The sequence below is a fragment of the Platichthys flesus genome, chromosome 6 (genome assembly GCF_949316205.1).
Source record: "Platichthys flesus chromosome 6, fPlaFle2.1, whole genome shotgun sequence".
NCBI classification, from domain to species: domain Eukaryota; kingdom Metazoa; phylum Chordata; class Actinopteri; order Pleuronectiformes; family Pleuronectidae; genus Platichthys; species Platichthys flesus.
In genome coordinates, this window is record NC_084950.1 from 10891227 (window position 1) to 10898982 (window position 7756).

Consider the following 7756-nt stretch of genomic DNA (forward strand, 5'->3'; position numbering starts at 1 on the left):
ACTTTCATGTACCAATGTGACTAAGTCTTTATATTGTCTATATGTTAATATATATATATATATATATATATACATATGGACATTTTTGTGCAATATAAAAAAATGTGCAATATAAAAAAATGTCCATGTATATATACATATATAGACAATATAAAAGCTAAGTCACTATATATATATATATAGCACAAAATAATACTGGACTATCACAAAACTTTGTGGAAGGAGGGGATATGAGTCAGGAAAGAACCCATTCAATTTTGGTGCAGATTCAGATCTAGCAATCTCACAAATTCCCCAAGACGTAACGCGTGGACCAATATGGATCTATGAGAATCAAGTGGATTTAAATTTGGTTTCACAGGGGGCAGGGTTATTGAAGCTGCTGCACTATAATATATTTTAACATGGATCTGGACAAAGGTGCAAATCCAGTTATTTACTTTTATCACTTTCTTTTACATTGTAAGACAGGGACGTTGGAAGAGGTGTGAGTGCCAACCTAGTATAATTTACCTCCTAATTATTCAATTTAATTATATAATTTGATTCCAAGTACAGTATACTATTATAGACAAAACAGAAATATGTGGCTTAGAATCCCAAGTGTGTCTTATTTCTGTAATTTGAATTGAAAAGAGCATGATGGTGAGCGCACATTAATGGGACGTTAATGTAGATGGTGAATGATGCATGAGGTCCTCCAGAGTTTTTCAACTGTAACCCAATTGTTCTATTTGCATATGGACAGGAACTGTTGAGTGAAACATCCACTGCAGCTTTGGTTTTTAGTCTCTGCAACTCAAGTAGAAATATAAATAAAAGAAGAAAACCAACATTTTGCAGCCAAAACAATCACTTCTCAAGGACTTGACAGAACTTGTATTGTGTTGTATTTTGTTCTACTACTGCCATCTGGTGGTTTCAATACATAAACACATATACAGTGTACATGCCAAAGAAAGCATTTAGTGATCACCAGGGCCTATGACATCTTTAAACATTACAACCATGAAGCTTTGAAACACACCAGACATATTTCTTTACAAAACAACTTTTTGTAGAGCATTCGTGGACACTTTTGGTCAACTTTGATCTGAGGTCAAAGGTCAGTCAGCACATGTCTCACCTGGGTTTTGACCTTGACCTGTGTTGTCAGTAAAACTGCTGCTGTGGGAGATCATTATTTCGGCCCAGGAGCTTCAAAGAGAACATTACTTAGTGTTTCCAGCAGGCTTCATGTCAGCGTAGAGAGTATATATACACAAGCACCACACACACACACACACACACACACACACACACACACACACACACTCACACACACACACACACACACCAATTCTATCCCAAACGAAAATACCAAGTGGAGTCCAACAATTTGGCCCGCATAAAATTGTCAGACCCTGCAAGTATAGTTTAAAGTTATCAAGAATATTTCGAATTAAGGCAACAAACTTTCTGTTTGCATGAAGACCCTGACACTGTGTGTGTCCCTGTTGTTATTCACATTGTTCACTAGCTGACTGTATTTGTTGGTATCTGTGTTCGGCTCAGATGGAAAGAGTCCAGATTTACAAAATAATCTCAAGTCTCAGGGTCATAACCTGAATTTCTGACCCTTCTCTTGACTATTTTCTGACATTACTAAACTTTGGTTTACAAGTATTGTGTAGGATTATTACAACATTACATTCTGACAATAAAACAGATTTCAGAAGTAGCATTTAAACCCAGTTGAAACCACATAAGGGACAAACACACTCTGTTCTCTGCAGCAGAGTGTGACTGCCCTCCAGTGGCTGAGAGGACCTCTTTCACTACGGTTCAGCTCCAGCATGCCCCTCATGCCTGATGGAAAAAGAAGCAGCTCCCCCCTGTGACTCCCGGCCAAGGCCACGGGTGAGTGAGGAGGACCGCCCTGAAACACACAAAGGGCCACTACACACAGTGGAAAAACTGACACATGGGTGACAGAGCGAGAGAGAGAGTGAGAATCCAGAAATCCGGGAGGAGTTAATGGCCTTTTTTTACTGCTGTTTTCATTGCACTGAAACTGCTCTGCTACTTTGAGTCAGGTTTAGAATTAATGGTTACTTTCATCATAAGTTCAGCTTGGTTTTTTCCTCTGTCAGTAGTTCATGTTCAATTCAATTTTCCATTTTGAACTTAAATGTTGAAAAGGCAATAAACTAAAATTGTGACATATGATACTCAAAAAGCCTTTAAATGATCTGAATATAGTAGACCACAAACTTCTCAATGACCAATTAGATTAGGGCTTTTATTCACAGCAGCCCCCCCCCCCCAAAAAAATAAAAATAAATAAATGGTTGCCATGTGTTGGGAGCCTCCCAACTCCTTCTCTTGTCTGGGTTGTGACGGATCGTGTGGACATTGTGCATGTTGTGGACATTGTGCATGTTGTGGACATTGTGTACTCCTCGAGGCTCACATTCACTTTAAATGACCTCTAGGACCTTCTGCACTGCTGCTCTGTACAGACCGGTGGAGTGGATACAGGGATGGGCTGGGAGGGGTCCCCTCTATTTCCCTTTAGCGATGTTTTTGTCTTTTGTAGAGTTTCTATGTCTTGCACACATGTGTAGCCTATATGTATTTCTGTTTTTCTTTTTGAACAATGTAGAAATGGAGTGAGATAAGTGTGATAAGTCACTGTGTCTCTTTCAGCGAGGGAGTCTCGACGATAAAGAGTCATCTGGCTTGCAGCTGAGTGGACTCATAAGAACACGAGTTGGCCTGAGCTGTGTGTCAAAACCTGCTCCTCAGACACTCATCATCTTTTTACTGCTGCGGCGAGGAAGAGGCACGAGTGTACTCCCTCCTATTGGGAGACGTGGAAAAAGTGAAATGGAGCAGAGATAGAGCCATTTCTTTTACACTAGTGATAATACACTGCGGTCGATGCTTAACCAGACACAGTGGGGTTCTGCTGGAGACACAAGCACACATCACCGGTGCCTCCTAACCGGTCTGTTCCGGGTCACCTGGTGGGACAACACGCCGGTTTTATGTGCAAGATGGATTGTCGAAATTCCAAAAGTAGAAGAATCCACGCAGAGTTTCGGTTCAGTATATACGCATCCACATAATTGTTGAAGTCTGGATCCTGACGCAATCCGCAGAAATTCAGTACGACTCAGGAAGAGGTGAGAAGTGGAGAGAAATGCATCACCCTGAGAGGACAGCACGACTCACCCAGCCACAACATGTCTGACGTGACCCCTGACAGCCTCCAGCCCATTAACCAGGCAAGAAATAACATGTGCACGTCAGACCTCAGTCCTGCCACCTTATAGCAGAGTATGGTATATCACAGCACTGCCTACAGAGAGGGAACGATCTATTCTCTCCTCCGCAGCTGTCACTTAGGAAAGGCTTGCCGATTTCTGGCAGTGTCTCTGCCTGCGTCACCAAGTTAAAAACTGCTGGTGGAGGTGCGTGTGTGTACAGTTGAGTGTGAGTAGGAGGCTATGAAATCATTCCCCTTGAAAATCTAATTTAAGAAACTGGGCGTTGGTTTACTATAAATCATCGATGGATAATGCTTTCAAGCTTGGTTTGCGTGTGTCTCTGTTTTCGGCTTTCCATCGGACGTTTGTGTTTGTATGCAGGGGCACACTCCTCGCCTGGGGTAAAAAGCGAGGCCTGAGTGTTTAGCCGTGGCAGCTTGGCAGTGGTCGTGCTTGTTTTGCACTGTTGGCAGGAGCCTCACATGCCTCTCTGCTCTGACTGACAGCAGAACACAAGAGGTTTAGACTCGAGGTATGACAAGACCTTGAGCTCATTTCCTTTCCGGAGCAGACATGATCCAATGTTGTTATTGTTACAGAACCAACGTGGGTTGGTATTATGTTTACATACATTTGACCACATAATATAACAGCTCATTACACAATACGCTGTGGTGCAGTGGTGACTGCTATCACAGCAATAACATACCTGTTTGATCCCCTCTTGGCCGGTGTCTCTCTCTGTGGAGTTTGCATGATCTCCCCGTGTCTGCAGGGCGTCCTCCCATTACATGTCATTACATGTCATTTAGCTGACGCTTTTGTCCAAAGCGACCTACATTTTCAGATCACTCAGCATTTATGAGGGGCCATTTAGGGGTTCAGTACCTTTTTCGAACCGGCAACCTTCTTGTTGCAGAACAACCGCTCTATCCCCTAGGGCCTAGGCCACGCTCTCCCCACAGTCCAAATACATGGGGCTAGGTTAACTGTCTGTAGGTGTGATAATGAGTGTGAATGGTAGTTTGCATGTGGGCCTCCAACATCTTCTCCTGTGACCCACCAAGGATACAAGTTATATATAATAGGTGGATGGATGATTAGCATGTTTTTGTATTAATACTAAATAAGTGGGGAATTCTTCGTTTCCCAGAGAGAAACAAGCTTGACCACTTGGAGCGGCTAAGCTAGCCCTGATATAATAATAATAATAATTTCAGCACTCCTTGTGACATATCATATAACTGTTTATATATGCATACATTGTAACAGGCTTGTTGGTTTCTAAATACAAACTGGTGCAGTATAAATCTGTCTTTCTTCCTGCAGGAATTGGATGATCAACATGTGAATTCTTATTCGTTCTTCCACTTTCACACTTGACTCATCTCATGCAGCTAAAAACATTCAATTACATTGGCGTAAACTTGCCATGATTGGTCCCATTATCTTTAAGTGTGTTTGTAAGCACCTTCACAAATAGTGTTGTTGTCTAGACATTTCCAATATTGGCCCTGGCAAGAATCTGAGTGTGGGTGAGTTTAAATGTGCATGTTTATCCAACACATTAGGATCAGACTGATGTAGAACGGTGAAAAATACACCAAGTAGAATGAAAGAAAGAGGAGGAGAAAAGATGATGGCACCTAAGCCTTCAACAGAAACATTGTTGGCTAATTAGGCAAAAGACACGGGGGGGGGCAAAGATAACAAGCATCACTGGTGAAAGGAGACGGTGAGATAGGATCAGACAATGGATGGCTCTGGCCTCAGACGTGACCCTCCGAGGGGTCAAAGGTCGGGGCACCAAAGAGCTGAAGGTCGGTTTATCACAAAGACTTGTCATGTAGCCTGGCGGCTCCCTTACATACTATGTAACTGATTGTTTAAGTGAAGCTGGTGCTGCCGCTCCTGGAACTCATCACCCAGTGGAAGGCTTAGCTCTGTGACGTCCGGGCTCAGCCCTCACTGAACGATAGAGGATACACGGAATCCTTGACTCCAAAGCATGGCCAAACTTTATTGGAGAGATCTGATTCAAATTCCTTTTGGGTTGGTTTAATGAGCAAAGGCCTGGCGTAAACGTAACCATAGTTTTTAAATTTTTGAAAACTTTGCAAGAATCTTGACGTGCACACAAATAAATGCATGTCTATAATCACATCAACACGTTCTTTAGATGGACGGATGGACAGATAGACGGGCAAAATGATAGATAGATAGATAGATAGATAGATGGATAGATGGATAGATAGATAGATAGATAGATAGATAGATAGATAGATAGATAGATAGATAGATAGATAGATAGATAGATAGATAGATAGATAGGTAGATAGATAGATAGATAGATAGATAGATAGATAGATAGATAGATAGATAGATAGATAGATAGATAGATAGTAAGATAGATAGATAGATAGATAGTAAGATAGTTACATAGTTCCTGTATCTGTAAATATGTTCTCCGTATGTTATTTATGTATGTATGTCAGTGATGTGTTCAAGCTACTGGATAATCTGAATTTCCTACGGGATTAATAAAGTATTCGTCCATCTATCTATCTATCTATCTATCTTTCTATTTAGATCGATGGATAGATAGATGGACAAAAGGGAAACTGGGAATTTTTTTATTTATTGACAGCTGTCCGAGCACAAATGTTTTTTGTCACCTGCTTTACTGCAGCTTTAATTGCAGGTGCTAGTTTCAAGGTGTTTTCTAGTCTAAATGTAGCCATTAACTAACCCTTCAATGAGGCGAACACATGAAAACACTGCATCTGTTTTGTGCTGTCACCACATTATCCAATTAGTGGTCCAGGAGAGAAATTCTTTCCCATACCACACACTCCACATTTTGCAGTTCACGCCGGTTTGCGCTGATGAGTGCACACATGGTGACTCAAAACGTGCGACCCCAAACAAGTGTGTGTTTGGTTCCAGGAAAAGTGTTTGTCGGTTGAAATGAAGTGTTGATTTTATTGACTTTAGAAAAAGCCCAGTGTTTTGCCCCAGCTGCCCACAGAGAGTCAAAGTGGATCTTGGCGTGGCTTTTGTGGAATTGCAAGTCCAGTAATTTTGGACGCATGAAGTCACAAACAAAGCCGGTGGAGTTTATGGAAGCATGAAAGAGTCAGACGAGGCAGATGCCCAACTGGCGCTGCTCCCATTGCTGCCACACTGGCGTCAGTCTGAAACTGTGACTTATTAACAGGGCTTTAGCTTATGTAAGATTCGTTTTTATTCCTAAGAGTTCATTTTATGGGACTGCGAAAAAGTTGGAGTTGGGGCACATGATGAAATTAGCAGACATAGTGTGACATTATGTGAAATAGTCTTGTTCACACTCTTGAATGAGAGGACACCATGCCACAACGAAAGGAGGTATTATACGTATTATTTAAATAATAATGAGAAAAACACAATGACAGCACGTGGAAATGAACAGTAGGTGTGGAAGTGGGACGTCAAAGATCTAGACTCTGCAGCTGTGGAGGCAGAAAGACCTGCAGACAGCAACAGGACGAGAGGTGAGAGAGACGAGAAGCACAAAAGACGCACATATGATTAACGATGCCAAGTTATGCGCTTATAGGATATGAATGCATACAGATGCATCATGGGAAGTCCCCGAGCGTCCCACGCCATAGCAGCATAAGTAGGGGATGGTTCAGACAAGCATGAACAAACCCTAACTGTAAACATTATTTGAAAGTTATAGAGGCAGGGTTGGGGAATGTCCAGCCCCCCTGTGACACAACCGCATCCACACCATGAGAAACAAAACTCCAAATTACAAAAAATGCATGATATTTCTGTAATAAAAGAGAATTCTGCTGGAATGTATTTCATCTCACGGGCTTGGAGAAGTAAAACTACTGAGAAGCATCAGGGTGACTGTCAAGTGGGAATGTGAAATTCAAAAGTCTTTCAAAGATTCGTCACAGAGGTTATGACCGATATGAAGCCAGATATTGAGAAAACTGTTGCAAGAATTTCACCATTTTATCTCTCTGACCTCTGATGGAACAACTTCAGAAAATAAAAAGGATTTCCTGCTGCTCTGGACTTTACAGGGAACCAAATCAGAGAGACTAACTGTAGACATCATGTTGCAAAACCAACCGGAGTGTCTGTCGCAATGGTTTGTTGACAACAATGAATTCCTATAATCCAGCCACAAAATAAACACTAGTTTAATGTAAAAAAAAGTCTCTTAAGTTTTTATATATTTGTTCTATGTCAGAGTCAAAAAACATTCCAGGTCAAAGATATGTCCTCCAAAGTATAATGTATTTGGCCTTGCTGGACAAATATGTAAAGGCTATCTTCATCTTAAAAGGTTATGGTATTTCTTGTAAAATTCTTGGGCATACAGCATGTGTGTGCATGCACATTATGTCAGGGAGCTTGTTTGAGGAATACTCTGGAACACCTCTCATTTAAAAGACTGAGAGGTAATTAATCAGAGCGTAAACTTAGAGACCCCTGCAGACCAATTA